The sequence below is a fragment of the Triticum aestivum genome, chromosome 4D (genome assembly GCF_018294505.1).
Source record: "Triticum aestivum cultivar Chinese Spring chromosome 4D, IWGSC CS RefSeq v2.1, whole genome shotgun sequence".
In the NCBI taxonomy this organism is placed as follows: Eukaryota; Viridiplantae; Streptophyta; class Magnoliopsida; order Poales; family Poaceae; genus Triticum; species Triticum aestivum.
In genome coordinates this window covers 14973605-14991276 of record NC_057805.1, presented here as the reverse complement: position 1 = coordinate 14991276, position 17672 = coordinate 14973605, and positions in this window count along the sequence as shown.

Sequence of the window (17672 nt, the reverse complement as noted above, 5' to 3'; positions counted from 1 at the left end):
TAGGCGCCAGCTCATTAGTTTTGCCTATGTGTCATGTCCATGTGTCAGTTTTTGCCCTAGGTTGTGAAGCAACCTATATTTCTGTTAGTCCCAAAATTCCGAAAAAATTGGACATTCTTTACTATCCAATTCATTGCCTCATGACAATATTCAACTCCATTTGCCTGGTAAATCTTCCTCGGCAAATTTCCAAAGTTTTTGTTCAGCTCGAACTGTTGTGAACGAAGTACTGGCTAGGCATATCCTAATGAGCTAAATTTTTGCCACATCTTCTATATTCTCAAATCATAGCTCTCCACAAAATTTGAGCCCCGTCTAACAATACATGTGAGCTCAGCATCCAATCTTTGTTTCTAGTGATATTTTCAATTTGTGAAGCAACTATATTTTATGTTAATTTATAATTGCTGAAAAATTACCACAACATGACCCTGCCCATAGAACCTCCCTCCACCAAATTTTAGCTCATTTATTCTAACCAATTTCCCTCAGCATTTTTCCTATTTTCTGTTCAGTGGAGAGCACTGTGAAGGAAGTACCATTTTTATTTATCCAAATGGTATGAAAAATTTAAAGTGCCTTCATATGCCCAAATTATCATCCTCCTCCAAGTTTCAGATCAATCCATGCATTCATTTGAGTCTAGCCATATTTCTGTCCAGTGTGGTATGTTGCAAAGCAAGTGACACCTAGGCTCCTCCGTTTGAGCTGCAAATTTTCCAAGATAGTTTCCTTAGTAGATGATCATCCTCGGCTAAAACTAAGGCCCATTGGCCATGTGCATTTTCCCCACCACTAATCAAACACTTGGGTGCTAATTCATGTTTGAGCTCAGTTCAGTCTCCTCGTGAGATTCTTCTATTGCCTTCTTCTTCCTGACACCTATTGGGGGAGTGCCCAACCCACTAGACATGCTTAGGCCGCCCGGAACGCGTGGCAACACCACGGTCATGCGGTGACCATGCGGCGGGCATGCGAGTTTACGCGCTCTGGAGTTGCGGCCCTAGGCCACCATCCAAACCTCAACGTATCGCCACCAAACCATGTATTTCTGATTAAATAGATACTTATGTACCTAAAAATGATTTTTGGAAAAATAAAGAGTAAACTATGAGGCAGCTGCAGTTCAAAATTGACCCGCTTCCAGCTGAATCAGCGGAAATTTCTCTTTTTCACCAGAGGTGTATAAATACTTTTGACGACCAACCATTTTGTCAATTGTATATTAAATATGGCCTAGTATTTTAGAAAATTGATTTGGTCCAATTTTGCAACAAATATATGGTAGGTCCTTCACAAAAAAAACTCATTTTGGGCACTCGGAAAATGGAAAATTGATTATTGGTCCAAAGAAAATGAAAACCCCCTTAGGCAACATTGTTTGCCATTCCAAGATGCACCCGTGTGAACAATATGGGATCATTTGAACAAACTATGCCATGAATGTGGCCATAAGATTGATCATTTGGCTTGAAAGCAATGAATCTTCACACATGATAGTTCATTTCTGAGAACACTTTTTCAAAAGAATTGTCGTATTACAAGTTTATTATTTTTCCTGGAAACTTGGTCACATGTAATGACACAATGCGAAGGTTTTCCAATTTTTTTGATTTTTTTATGCCCGTTTCAAAATGCGGTCAAAACGGCGGGAATGACCGTTCCTAGCTAGTGGTTGAATCCTAGATTTTTTTGGTGTTTCTCTGATTAAATATATACTTATGTACCTAGAAATGATTTTTGAAAAAAAAATAAAGAGCAAACTATGAGGCAACTGCAGTTCAAATTTTACCCGCTTCCTACTAAATCGGCGGAAATTTGTATTTTTCACGAGAGGTGGATCGAAGCTTTTGACACCCAACCATTTGGTAAATTGTGCATTACGTATGTCCTAGTATTTTAGAAAATTGATTTGGTCCAATATTGCAACAAATATATGGTAGGTCCTTCAAAAAATCATTTTGGGCACTCGAAAAAAAGAAAATGAATTTTTCGTCCAAAAAAATGAAAACTTCTTTAGGCAACATTGTTTTCCACCCAAGATGCACCCTTGTGCACAATATGAGATCATTTGAACAAACTATGCCATGAATGTGGCCATAAGATTGATCATTGGCTTGAAAGCCATGCATCTTCACGCATGATAGCTCTTTTTTTAGAACACTTTTTTAAAACAATTGTCGTATTACAAATTTATTATCTTTCCTGGTAACTTGGTCACATATAATGACACAATGTGAAGGTTTTCCAATTTTTTGAATTTTTTTGAATTTTTTATGCCCGTTTTAAGATGCGGTCAAAACGGCGGGCGTGGCCGTTCCTAGCTAGTGGTTGAATCTTGGAAACAAATTTGTGTTTCTCTGATTAAATAGATACTTATGTACCTAGAAATGATTTTTCGAATAAATAAATAGCAAACTATGAGGCAGGTGCAGTTCAAATTTTACCCGCTTCCTACTGAATCGACGGAAATTTATCTTTTTCACGAGAGGTGGATCGAAACTTTTGACACCCAACCATTTGGTCAATTGTGCATTAAATATGTCCTATTATTTTATAAAAATGATTTGGTCCAATATTGCAACAAATATATGGTAGGTCCTTCACAAAAAAAACTCATTTTGGGTACTTGAAAAATAGAAAATGAATTTTTAGTCCAAAGAAAATGAAAACTTACTTAAGCAACATTGTTTGCCATCCCAATATGCACCCTTTTGCACAATATGAGATCATTTGAACAAACTATGCCATGAATGTGGCCATAAGATTGATCATTGGCTTGAAAGCCATGCATCTCCACGCATGATAGCTCTTTTTTTAGAACACTTTTTAAAAACAATTATCGTATTACAAATTTATTATTTTCCTGGTAACTTGGTCACATATAATGACACAATGTGTTGGGGATATAACTACTAGTGTAACCCGCCCAGGAGGGGCCGGGTTACGTTATAGCGATTCATCATATGAAGCCCAATATCAAGCTTGGAGATGGCGGTTCAGTTAAGGGCCCAAAGCCCAGAGGCGACTTAAGGCCCGTAGTGATAAACCGCCATAAGTGCGTGACTTGTATTGTAAGGCAAGAATAGTTAAGAGACCGAGCCAGACACTGTTTATGAGCCGGCCGGGACTCTGAGAGCCGCTGGGCGTTAACCTCTGTATATAAAGGGACGACCCAGCGGCGGTTCAGGGCAAGTAACATCAGATCGATAGCCAGGCATAGCGGATTCGCTCCCTGGTCATCGAAACCCCAGCAATTCCACCTCAATTGGATTAGGTTTTCACCTTCACCGTAAGGGGCCGAACCAGTATAACCCTCGTGTCCTTTGTCCCGCTTCAACCCCTTTAAGCTTCCTAGTTGCGATGGCTCCACGACTAAGTCCTTTCACGAGGACATCTGCCGTGACAATTCCACGACAGTTGGCGCCCACCGTGGGGCCCGCGCACGATGGATTTGAGTTCTTGAAGGGCAGCTTCGAAGGGCTCAAGGGATACGTTGTGGGCCGGATGACTAAGAGTCGTCGCGGCAAGCTCTACATCGACGACGCAGGTTGGGGCCCCGACACCGACTCAATTGAGTACGGGTACCGGGTCCCCTTCGGCGGAATCCACGTTTTCATTGGCAAGATCGGCGAGCCGGGCCCTGAGCCGGACATCTGCACCGACCTCGTCGAGACGGCTCAGCGTGCGAGACCCGCCCGGACTCCGCCTGCCTTGAAGCGTGCCTTCGTGGGATGCATCCACGGAGGACTCTCTGAAGGATCTACATCTGGCGGTGAGACGGCCATCTGTTCTGACGGTGATTCGTCCACAGGTGAGACAGATTCGTTGTATCAACTTCAAGACGGCAGGCTCGGGGGTTGTTCCGATGGCAACAGTATTCCGGACCCCTTTGAGCCGCCAAGCCGGGTTGGAATCTTCATGGCCGGCACGCAACATGTTCAAGACGCCGCCGCTGCGGCAGGAGGCCCGGGGCATTCGCCGGCTCAGGTGCTGCTGGATCTCACGGATAAGATGACTGCCCTGTTAACCACCACGGTCGTCCCAGCGGATCAAGCTCAACATGATGCAGAAGTGGCACAGTTAAAGCTGGATATAGTGCAGGCCAAGGAAGATCTGGCAGCAGAAGGAGTCAGGATGGCTGCAGAGCGGGCGGCTCTGGACGCCCAGACTCAGCTGATTCAGGCGCAGTCTTTCCAGCTCACAATGGATCAGAACGCATCCAATGAGGTCATGAGAAGGAGGTATCAGAAGGCTCAATCTCGGCTCCCTCTGGTTTATGATCCTCGCAACCTCTTCAACACGCCCGGTGCAGGGCCTAGTAACCCGCCAGAGAGGAATCGGATCACGGCACCCGAGGTTGGAACGTTGGTTCAGCCGCAAGTGATGGGGCCTCCCCGTGTGAATGCTGCCCCACCTCAATATGTACCGATACCACCGGGTCATTATTCTAACCCATTGGAAAACATGATCGCTGCAGCGACACGACTGGCGGCTCTCCCGGTCGAGGGCGATTCTCCAACGGCGGTCGAAACCCGCAGGGTCAAAGAACTTCTTCAGACGGCTTTGGCGCAACAGGAGGCATATTCATATAGCCGGGACAGGATTCATTCAACCCCTCGTCAGGCAATTCGTCAAAACCGGAGTCCGAGTTATAGCAGACACATGGTTTCGGCGGCCGGTTCAAGCAACGCCCGGTGCCATGACTTGTCAGGTGGGCATGGCCCGGTGCATAACGGAGCCTTTAATGTGGTAGATCAAGACAGAGCACGTCAGGAGGCTGAACAGGCGGCTCAGCTAACAGCTTACCCGACGGCTTCTATCGAGGCAGGCGTAGCTACGAGGACCGGAGGTGTCCCTTGTCTGGTGCTGGCTCTCCATGACGAGCGTCTGCCCAAAGATTTTAAAGGACCTAGGAAGGTACCTAATTACACAGCTGACTTATAGCCCGGAGCATGGATTGAAAGCTACGAGATGGCTATGGAGTTGCTGGAGGTCAGTGACGCGGCGATGGCCAAATACTTCACCATGATGTTGGATGTGACTGCCCGCACTTGGTTGAAGGGACTGCCACCTAATTCCATTGGGTCATGGGCAGAGCTGAAAGCCCGGTTCATCCAAAACTTCAAAGATACATGCAAGCAGCCTATGTCAATTGTGGATTTGACTAGCTGCAAGCAGCAAGAAGGCGAATCTACAACCCGTTGGGTGCGCCGGGTCAAGGAAATAATACATTCATCTGATAAGATGGACGCCGCCTCTGCGGTCTTAATGTTGGAGCAAAATTGTCGTTTTGCACCCCTGAAGATGAAGCTTGGGCGGCTCAAGCGTGATTGCAATGATATGGGTACGCTGATGGCGGCTCTGGTCAAGTACGCCGACTCTGATAGTACCAAGGATCCCGCGTCTGATGATGAAAAGACAGGGAAGGAAAAGAAGAATGGCAACAGCAAGGGCCCTCAGCATAACCCGGCAAATCAAGGAGGTAATAAACGTAAGGCTGATGATAGTTTGGAGTTTGTGGCTAACACCAACGCGCAGGGTAACAATAACCAACGTAAGGGGAGACCACCTCCCCGGTCTGGCGGGTCAGGCCCAACGCTTGAGCATTTGTTGAATGAGCCCTGTCCAAGGCATGGCACTAGGGAGAAGCCGGCCACTCATCTATGGAAAGACTGCACGATCATGAAGGCTTTCAAGAATTCCAGCATGTTCAACGGTAATAATGGACAGGGCGGCGGCTCAGGTGGCGGCGGCTTTCATGGCCAGGGCGGCGGCTCAAATTCCAATTTTCAGAATTCTCAAGGTAATCAAGGTGGTTCTAACCAGCAATTTGGCTAGGGTAACCAACAGCAGCAGCAGGGGGGATACCAGACCCATCCAAAGCAGCTCAGTAGTGGACAGTATCATGTGTTTACTACCAGTTTGTGCAAGCGAGACCAGAAGCTTCATAAGAGGGTTGTGAACGCTGTTGAGCCGGCAGTTCCACGTTACTTGCGATGGTCTGAGCAGCCTATTGTATGGAGTAGGGAGGATCACCCTCCCCGGGTTGATAATCCGGGCCACCTGGCCTTGGTGGTGGCTCCTCAGGTTGGTGGGTATAAATTCACTAAAGTGCTCATGGATGGAGGCAGTAGCATCAACATCCTCTATTATGAGACCTTCCGTCGCATGGGATTAACTGACAAGAACCTCAAGCAATCCAATACTGTCTTCCATGGCGTGGTGCCTGGTAAATCGGCGTATCCAGTTGGCAAGATCGAGCTAGAGGTAGCCTTTGGAGATGAGTACAACTCCAGGGCGGAAAAATTGACTTTTGAGGTGGTCAAGATCAGAAGCCCGTACCATGCTCTGTTTGGGCGGCCGGCTTACGCCAAATTCATGGCACGGCCGTGTTACGTATATTTACAGCTCAAGATGCCGGGTCACAACGGGACCATTATGGTTCATGGCAGCCGAAAGATAGCTTTGGAGTGTGAGGAAGGTGACGCTGCTTACACCGAATCTGTTTGTGCAGCAGAGGAGTTAAATTTTTACAAGGATAATGTTGACCCGGCAGATATGACGTCTTTGAAAAAGCCGACCACAGAGCATGAGCCGGTAATGAAATTTAAGTCAGCCGATGAGACTAAGCTTGTTGACTTCGTTCCAGGCGACTCATCTAAGCAGTTCAGCATCAGTGCCAATCTGGACCCTAAATAGGGAAGCGCGCTCATCGAGTTCATCCATGAGAACCGGGACATCTTCGCATGGAAACCTTCGGACATGCCAGGTGTACCGAGAGAACTCGCTGAGCACACTCTTAATGTTGATCCAAGGTTTAAGCCAGTCAAGCAGTTTCTTCGGCGGTTTAATGAGGAGAGGCGTAAAGCCATTGGTGAGGAAGTAGCCCGGCTCCTAGCGGCTGGGTTCATCATCGAAGTCTTTCATCCAGAGTGGTTGGCTAACCCGGTGCTCGTGCTCAAGAAGAACGGCACCTGGCGTATGTGTGTGGATTATACGGATTTAAACAAGGCTTGTCCGGCTGATCCCTTCGCTCTTCCTCGTATTGATCAAATTATTGATGCTACGGCGGGTTGTGAGCGTTTGAGTTTTTTGGATGCTTACTCTGGTTATCATCAGATCAAAATGGTAGTGAAGGACCAAGAGAAGACGACATTCATTACTCCATTCGGAGCCTTCTATTATGTATCTATGCCTTTCGGGCTCAAAAGTGCCTAGGCGACTTACCAGCGGTGTGTGTAGAATTGTCTTCATGATCAGATTGGGCGCAATGTTCATGCCTATGTGGATGATATTGTGGTGAAATCCAGAGAGAAGGAGACCTTGATAGACGATCTGAAGGAGACCTTTGGTAATCTCCGGGGCTACAAGATGATGCTCAACCCGGCCAAGTGTGTTTTTGGCGTTCCTGCAGGCAAGCTCTTGGGTTTTCTGGTTTCTAACAGAGGCATCGAAGCTAACCCGGAGAAGATCAAGGCAATCACCTCTCTAGCTAAACCGGCATGCATAAATGATGTTCAGCGTCTGGCGGGTCATATCGCTGCTGTAAGCCGGTTCATAAGCCGGTTGGGCGAGAAGGCTATACCACTGTATCAGATGATGAAGAAAACAGATAACTTCGTCTGGAGTGATGCTGCCAATGCTGCTTTTGAAGATTTGAAGAGACAGTTAGCTGAGCCGCCGGTTCTTGCTGCTCCCATTGATAAGGAGCCCTTATTGTTATATGTGACTGTCAGCGTGGCCATCGTGGTGGAGCACAAGGAGGCGGGTAAAGAACATCCGGTTTAGCGGCCGGTTTACTACGTCAGCGAAGTACTTATTGAGTCCAAACAACGGTATGCACATTGGCAGAAGCTTGTTTATGGGGTGTTCATGGCAAGCCGGAAGCTTAAGCAATATTTCCAGGGCCACCCTATCACTGTGGTTAGTTCTGATCCTTTAGGAGATATCATCCAAAACAGAGAAGCCACAGGAAGAGTCGCTAAGTGGGCCATTGAACTTGGGCCTCATGGTCTAAAGTATGTGCCACACACTGCTATCAAATCTCAAGCATTGGTGGATTTCATCAACGATTGGACAGAGCTGCAGATGCCGGAAGAGAAGCCGGATAACACATACTGGACTATTCACTTCGATGGGTCCAGGCAATCGGAGGGCTCGGGGGCTGGAGTTGTGTTAGCTTCCCATCGAGGTGACAAATTTTGTTATGTGCTACGGTTGATGTTTCCCTGTACTAACAATGCAGCTGAGTACGAGGCCTTGCTCCATGGTCTTCAGATGGCTAAGGAGATGAGCTTAAGCCGGGTAAGGTGCTTTGGCGACTCAGATTTGGTGGCTCAACAGGTATCAGGCAAGTGGGATTCCAAGGACCCCCTCATGGCGGCTTATCATCGTGAAGTTGATGCCATTGCCGGGCATTTTCAGGGTTACCAAGTGGAGCACATTGACCGTAGAAAGAACGAGGCGGCTGATGCCCTAAGCCGGCTTGGCTCTCAGCGAAAACCGGTGCCGCCTAATACTTTCTTGGATATTCTGCATAGCCCTTCTATCAAGTTACCTACAGAGGAAGACTTGGCTGTTCCAGACCCAGAAGCACAGTTGGTGGCGGCTCTTCACGTTATCCCAGATTGGACAGTGCCATACTTGGCTTACATGACCCGGGGAGAATTGCCTGAGGATGAAACTTTGGCCAGACAAATAACCCGGCGGTCTAAGTCAATGATAATTACCAATGGCGAGTTGCATCATCGCAGTGTCACTGGGGCTTTTCAGCGTTGTGTTTCCCCTGAGGAAGGTCAAGAAATTTTACGTGAGATACACGAGGGGGATTGTGGACATCATGCCGGCTCAAAATCCCTTGTGGCCAAAGCTTTTCGTCATGGTTTTTATTGGCTGACGGCTCATGCTGATGCAGAGGACTTAGTTAGTAAATGTGACGGTTGTCAGAAGTTCTCAAGACGTGCTCACGTGCCGGCTCAAGAGTTGAGGATGATTCCGATTACTTGGCCGTTTGCAGTCTGGGGGCTCAATATGGTTGGGCCTTTCAAAAGGTCCAAAGATAAGAAGACCCACCTACTGGTGGCGGTTGACAAGTTCACAAAGTGGGTTGAGGCAGAGCCAGTTAGTAAGTGTGATGCAGCCACGGCGGTTCAGTTCATGAAAAAGGTGATATTTCGCTTTGGTTTTCCACACAGCATTATAACTGACAACGGTACTAATCTGTCTAAAGGCGCCATGGAAGATATTTGTCAACGAGAGCATATTCAACTTGATGTTTCATCAGTGGCTCACCCCCAATCCAATGGTCAAGCTGAGAGAGCCAATCAGGAAATCTTGAAAGGCATCAAGCCACGACTTTTGGTTCCTTTGCAGCGGACGCCGGGTTGTTGGATGGAGGAATTACTTTCAGTGATATGGAGCATCAATACTACTCCTAACAGGTCTACGGGTTATACGCCCTTCTTTATGGTTTACGGAGCCGAGGCGGTTCTCCCTAGTGACATCAGTCATGACTCGCCCCGCGTGGCGGCTTATGTTGAGGCGGACAATGAACAAGTGCGTCAAGATGCTCTAGACGTATTGGACGAATAGCGTGATGTAGCAGCAGCTCGCTCGGTGATTTACCAGCAAGACCTACGCCGCTATCATAGCCGCCGGGTTAAGTCCAGAACCTTTCAGGAAGGTGATTTGGTGCTCCGGCTCATCCAGGATCAAACTGACGCACACAAGTTATCCCCACCTTGGGAAGGGCCCTTTGTGGTCAGCAAGAACTTGAACAACAGGTCATACTACCTTATCGATGTTCGAGAGCACAAAGACTCACGTAAGTCGGAGGAGGAGACCCGCCAGCCGTGGAATATCGCTCATCTTCGGCCTTACTACACTTGAGCCACCGGCTCTCATGATGTACATATTTTTGACAATGTATATATTACGATAAATAATAAAGCAGAACCTCTGTCCTTTTTCCCCCTCAAAGGTAAATGTGTCATTGTTATTTTCATTGTAATCTCACATGATCACTTGGGGGCTGATCCGGCTTATGGTCGTATTCGAATCTAGCCGTTAAATATTATGATCACTTGGGGGCTTCCTGTTCAAACATAGGTCGTATTCGAACCAAAGAGAACATAGCTGTCGGTACCCTCTTGATCGGCACACTGCCGAGCTCACTAGGGGGGTTCTTGATCGTATTCGAATCATAGCTCAACCCCCTTTGGGAACCGACGTGGATCGTATTCGAATCAGCGTCGTTAAACAACTCTCAAGGTCATTTGGGGGCTTCCTGTTCAAACATAGGTCGTATTCGAACCAAAGAGAACATAGCTGTCGGTACCCTCTTGATCGGCAACGCCAAAGCCACTGGGGGCTATATGATCGTATTCGAATCTTAGCTTAACCCCTTTGGGACGGTTTTCTGGTCGTATTCGAATCAGAAGCCTCAAAATTTTTGAAGTCTCTGTTTGCAAACAATTTTTTGGATTTTACTTGAAGTTCTTTTGATCATATATAAAGTGTTCAAGGGTGGTTTCTGTGCCACCGGCTTAGCCTTGATCAATAAAGTTGATAGCACATCATAAACATCATATGTGCCGGTTTTTTACAGAGTTGGGTTCTCACCCTCATTGTTCGGATCACATAAACCGGCAGCGTAATCGAAGGATCACAAGTATACTGTTATGATTATGTTTCAAAGATATAATTGAGAACCGGGTTTTATGACCTTTTTCATACTCCGGATTATATGTAAAATATATGACCCTCCAGGCGGTAAGCCGCCAAGGGACTTGTGATTTGTTCTCTATACAGGACAATTAAAGCAGCTCTTTAAACGTAAGGAAAGGAGAGGATCAGCATAATACGGGGGAATATAAGATGGCGGCTTAAGAAGTGTTGAGCGCCACACAAGTGCGCGATGGCACGACAAAATTAAGTGTTTTTCTACCCTATTACATGACTCCCCGAGTCCAAATAATGAAACATTGTTTTTTATCAAGACATAAAAATGAGCCGCTTGAGGGATTAAAGGTGTTGTTGGCCTGAAGCTTCCAGGTCATCCCTTGCCGCTCCGTCTGTTTCCCTGTCCTGGAAGGTTGATGATTTCCAGTCAATGCAACTCAAAGCTTCAAATTCAGCTTCATCATCAATTAACCCGGCCGGATCAACGTCAGGGGTGAAGGTATGCTTACGAATTGGAGGGCTCAGGCTGATTGCTTCATAACGTGGTGTTGGGATTCTCTGATTCTCGGCATCATAACCCGGTTGGTATTTGGTAAGATCCGTGTCATTACTGATCAGAGTGGCCACAGGGCGTATGTCCTTCACACAAGCGGCGAAATCTTTTTGGTCAAATGGGGTGCCGTCCTCCTTCAAGCTGGGATACCCAAGGGCGATGTCGGCCGGGTCTAGCTCCGGTAGCCACACCTTGGCCCGGCTTAATGCGGCTATGGCTCCGGCTCTTGCAGAAGCTCGTCTTAATTCCTGGAACCGTTGAGGTAGCACAGCAAGCCGTCTTAGTACATCCGCCAGATGAGTGGGAACTTCATTCGACAAAGCCACGACGGCTAAGGCACGTTGTGACCCGGTGTAGAGTTGTTCCACCAGTGTATAAACGGCCTTCAGCTTTGTCAGCATGCTTTGGTTAAGATTGGAACTCCTGGGGCCTGCATTACAAAGTCAGGTGAGCTGATGACAATTGAGATACTTGTTGAAAAAGCTTTAAACTAGCTAACACTTGCAAAGTAACTTACCAAAGATTGTTGAGACCATCTGAGATACATGGCATTTTAAACCGGATAACTCGGCGGTTGTTTCTACAAGAGTAGCCTCCGCTTGTTCAGCCCGGTTGAGCAAAACGATCTTTTCATCAGCCCAGGCCTTTCTCTCTGCTTCAAACTTCTTCTTCAGTTTCTCTTGTTCGGATACACTGAATTCAAACTTGGAATTGGCCTTTTGGGTCTCACTCTCTTGAGTTTTCAGGCGATTCTTCAAGTCAGAAATGTTCGATTCAAATTGATTAATGGTGGCCTGTATAAATGCCGGGTTACAGTCAGGATCGTCATAATGCAACATTAAGTCCCAAGAACTTTGCAAGCAAAGATACTTGACACTTGGGGGCTAATGTATGTTGAAGAACTCTATTTACAGCGGCGGTTCATGGAACGGCGGTTCATGGAAATAAGTCTCAAGCACTTTGCAGGCAAAGGTACATGGCACTTGGGGGCTAATACATATTGCTGTTTAAGTACTTGATTAAAACACGGTGAGGACCGGTTCAAACATGTTGTCTAAGACGGCCCTTGGGTGCTACAGGATAAGCCGGGTTTCTTGCATGTATTACTAAGCTGGTGTTAAGTCTACAACATATTTCATCATAAGCAGTAAACTTGGGGGCTAGTATAGTAAGGATAACTGAGGAATAACAACGAGAGTTATACCTTAGATTTTTGGTGTATCTGTTTCACCATGTCAATTTCCAGGTCACGACTGTTGTGCACTTGATTTACATAACCAGAGACGATTTCTCCAATACTCAGATGAGTATAATCAGTGACATCCAGCTTGGCTTTGCGGCATTCCAGAAGTTCTTCCTTGGCAGAGCACTTGGCCAGCACGGTGGGTCTCCCCGGTTCAACAAAGTCGGTCCGGATGATTTCGACGTCCGGGTCATCCGCCTTGGCCGGGCTAGGGATCTCCGGGTTCTCAGAACCTTCCATGGCTTGATCGACAGGCGGATCAGTGGTAGGCATTGGAATATCATGGGCTGGTTCAGGAGGCGGCTCAAGAGCGGAGGTATCAGGAGCAGCCGTTCTGAGCTCCGGTTCAGTCAAGATCGACTCTTCGGCCGGTTTGCTTTTCTTCGCCCTCTTGCTGGGCTTTACTTGTACACTGAAAATCAAAGGGTTAGTACAAAAACATGAGTAAGATAAGCACAAGATAAACAGATTATTCATTACCATGGGGCGGTTTTGAAAGCCGGCATGCTAGACTGCATTGATTCGCCGGAGGAAGGTGAAGTCCCCTGATAGTTTGAGTCAGAAGAATTGAGTGGTTGACGAGTGAAACCCGCCAAAGGATACAAAGAATATAAATCGGAGGTAACCTCAGTCCAGCATTTTCTGGTTACATCGGGTAAGCCGGAGGAGAGGTCTGCATCTTTACTGGTCCGGGTCTGCCTCCGACTCTCGTGAATCTGTCGCTTCGAAAGAAATTGAGGATCTTGATAAGCTAAAGGATGTGAAAATCTTACTTTCCGGGTTACTCTTCGGACTTTCTGTCTCGACAAAGGCTCGGAGTCGGAGGAAATTATAGTTACCTCTTCAATCGCTACATGGCTCGCTCCTGTATCCTCCTGCTGATAATCAGTGTCAATAGGATGGTTAAAAAAGGAGCCTAAAGAGTCAAGAGCTACCTCTGACTCGGAGGTATCCTCCAGATGAAGCATATCCGAGGCGCTAGGTTTGTTCCCCTTTTTACGGGCAGCGGCTTTCCTGGCGGCTTTCTTAGCTTTTCTGGCTTTCTTTGCAGCCTCATGGTCATACTTTGTAACGCCCACGATGCGGCTATATCTCCCACGTGTCGAGGCACGACTTAGAGGCATAATCGCATGATGGTTTTGTCGCAAGAAGGGTCATCTTCACACAATCCCATGTAATGAACAAGAATGGGATAAAGAGTTGGCTTACAATCGCCACTTCACACAATACATAATTTAAACATACATCATGCAGAGAATAATCAAGGTCCGACTATGGAACCAAAATGAAAGAAGACAACCCCAAATGCTAGATCCCCGATCGTCCCAACTGGGCTCCACTACTGATCAACAGGAAACGAAACAACACAACGAACAAGATCTTCATCGAGCTCCCACTTGAGCTCGGTTGCGTCATCTGCACTGGTATCATCGGCACCTGCAACTGTTTTGGTAGAATCTGTGAGTCACGAGGACTCAGCAATCTCACACCCGCGAGATCAAGACTATTTAAGCTTGTAGGAAGGCAAGGAGTAATATGGTGGAGCTGCGGCAAGCACTAAGCATATATGGTGGCTAACATACGCAAATGAGAGCGAGAAGAGAAGCAAAGCATCGGTCGAGAAGCTAGAAGTGATCAAGAAGTGATCCTGAAACTACTTACGTCAAACATAACCCAAAAGACGTGTTCACTTCCCGGACTCCGCCGAGAAGAGACCATCACGGCTACACACGCGGTTGATGTATTTTAATTAAAGGTCAAGTGTCAAGTTCTCTACAACTGGACGTTAACAAATTCCCATCTGCCTCATAACTGCGGGCACGACTTTCGAAAGATAATACCCTGCAGGGGTGTCCCAACTTAGCCCATAATAAGCTCTCACGGTCAACGAAGGATATTCCTTCTCCCGGGAAGACCCGATCAGTCTCGGAATCCCGGTTTACAAGACATTTTGCAATAATAAAACAAGACCAGCAAAGCCGCCCGATGTGCCGACAAATCCCGATAGGAGCTGCACATATCTCGTTCTCAGGGCACACCGGATGAGCACTACGTACAACTAAAACCAGACCTCGAGTTTCCCCGAGGTGGCGCTGCAAGGGGCTCTAGTTTGGACCAACACTCGAAGGAGCACTGGCCCGGGGGGGTTAAAATAAAGATGACCCTTGAGTCTGCAAAACCCAAGGGAAAAAGGCTTAGGTGGCAAATGTTAAAACCAAGGTTGGGCCTTGCTGGAGGAGTTTTATTCAAAGCGAACTGTCAAGGGGGTCCCATAAATCACCCAACCGCGTAAGGAACGCAAAATCAAGGACCATAACACCGGTATGACGGAAACTAGGGCGGCAAGAGTGGAACAAAACACCAGGCATAAGGCCGAGCCTTCCACCCTTTACCAAGTATATAGATGCATTAATTAAATAAGAGATATTGTGATATCCCAAAATATCCATGTTCCAACATGGAACCAACTTCAACTTCACCTACAACTAGCAACGCTATAAGAAGGGCTGAGCAAAAGCGGTAACTTAGCCAAACAACGGTTTGCTAGGAAGGATGGTTAGAGGCTTGACATGGCAACATGGGAGGCATGATATAGCAAGTGGTAGGTAGCGCAGCATAGCAATAGAGCGAACAACTCGCAAAGCAAAGATAGAAGTGATTTCGAGGGTATGGACATCTTGCTTGAGATCCCGCAAGGAAGAAGAACGAGTCCATGAAGGAGACTAACGGATGTAGTCGAACGGATCCTCACAATCGCAACGTAACCGGAAAGAAGCAAGCAACATAGTAAACAAACATCACATGAACATGGCATGATGCACAATCAAGTATGATGCATGTCCGGTTTAATGAGGCATGACATGGCAAAGTGCACAAACAATACTACAAATTAAGTGGAGCTCAATATGCAACGACTTGCATATTGTCGAAACACCACATGACTCATTTAGTTCTCTCTCGTTTATGTACCCAACAATATTAAATGATGATTAGCATGGCAAGAGGTGAAGCATAAGTAAACTAACTATTTAGGCAAGTTTAAATGAGGCCGGAACAACAAACAACAATTCCGGAAAATCCTCATATGCATATTTTGGAATTGGTACTGTTCTGCCATAAACACAATTTTAATGTTGTTAAACAGCAAAATGAAGTGCACCATGTTAAACTAGGCATTTTTCTACCCTATTTACATATAAAGAGCATTTAAATTGGAGTTACGGTTATTTAGTTATGAAATAAATCATTTTAACATATTATTCGAGCAAATTTAATCAACCAACATTTTAAACAATTTTAACATGGGTGAAAGTGGCATATTATGAAACTAGAGAGAAATCAAAGCATTTTACATATATAAAACATTTTCATATGATGCACGGTTCGTGAGTTATTATATGCATGAAGTTCAAGGGTTTTTCTGCAAATCTATAAATCCTAGGAAAATAGTTAAAATCGCAGAACCTAAAAAAACCTATGCGGGCCGAATCTGCTGCATGTTGGGCCAACAGAGAGGAGTTGTGGTGAGCTCACCCATGGGCCAAGGCCCAGTCTGTGGAGGAGGAGGCCGCTGGGCCTGGCGCAGCTGTGACCCAGCCGACGCTCGCGGTCAACGGGCGGGCGAGCGAGCAGCAGAGGAGGCCGAGGCGCCATGGCAGGGGAACGGCGGCGGCGGGACTGGAACGAGCACGAGGACGACGCCCACGAGCTCCACGCCACGGCGGAGGGCGGAACTGGACGGACTCGAGGGCAGGGAGGCGGCTTGGCGACGCGGGACTTGGCGAGGCGGAGGGCGCGGGAACACCGGTTCCATCCGGGAATGAGGCGGGGCGAGCTAGGCGGCCCTGGGAGTTGGTGGAGCGGCGGGGACCTGAGCCGATCCGGCCGGAGTTGAGGCGAAGGTGCGGCGGGGTTGAGCCGGAGCATCCATGGCGGCCGTTGGCGACGGGAACCTGCGGGAGCTCTGTTTCAATGAGAGAGAGAGAGAGAGAGAGAGTGAAACACGGGAGAGAGATGGGGAAGAAAGGGAAGGAGAGCAGGAGAGAGGGCGAGGGAGTCTATCCTGGTCCTGGTCGGTGCTGCTTCCGATCCATCCTGGATCGAGGCACGGGAGGAGGGAATGAGGCGCAGAGGGCATCGGGCTCCAGATCGATGCGAGGAAGGGCGGCCTTGGAGGAAGAAGGTTGCGAGGAGGCGCGGGGCATCTCCTCGAGGAGGAAGAAGAAGCAGGGCGCGGCGGTGGTCCTGGAGGTCGCCGTCGAGCCGGCTGGCCGCGCGAGAAGACGAGGCCGAGCGCTCCTGCTCGGGCCTTGGGAAGAGAGGGGGTGGCGGCTGCTGCACAAAGGCTTGGCGAGGGGTGGATCGGGAAGGAGGCTGGTTGGGTCGATGTGGAAATCAAGGAGGATTTTTGGAGAGGGTGGCGGCGGCTGATCCGAGGAGGGGGAAGGGTGTAGGTGGCGGCGGTAGGGGGGACAAATGTCCTAGGATTTAGTGTTTGGTCTAAAAATGGACACGGAGGTCTATATATATAACAAGTGAATTTTTGATAGGGGCATTTGGTCCCTCCGATTAAAATCGGACGATCGAGAAAAATAAGCTAGGAGAGTCCAACAAAGAAAACGGTGACGTTTTATAGATGTTTGGGGTTGATCCGGACCCAACGGTGATGACTGCCCGGGTCGGGTTCGGGACAAATTTCGGACGCGCGCAAGGGGTGGTCTGAGAGGGGTCGACAAAGACAAGGTGTCTGACAAAAGGCCCCGGAGAAGACAAGAGAGAAAACGAGGAGCAACGTTGCAAGTGTGGTTGGTCTCGAAACGGTCAACGATAGCAAGGGGGGGACACGACAACTACGAGCGGATGCAAGTTTTAAAAACAATGACGGCAGCGAGGTGACGATGCAATGCGGATGATGCCAAGATGAAATGCAACAAACAAATAAAACACACGACGGTCAGGCAAAACATGGCAGGCGTCTAGAGCGTCGGTCTTGGGGCGTCACATACTTGACCTTCCAAAATTTATCATCAGCCTGTAGATTACAACAAAGGTTTTTGAGTAAAGACGAAATTGTCAAAGTGGAAGGTAAAATGCTCAAGTCAATGGTTTACCGCTCGAGCCGGGTTAGCCTTGCAGAAAGGACTTAAGCCCACTTTCCCGCAATCTGCCAGGCTCTCGTTCAGAAGAGACTTG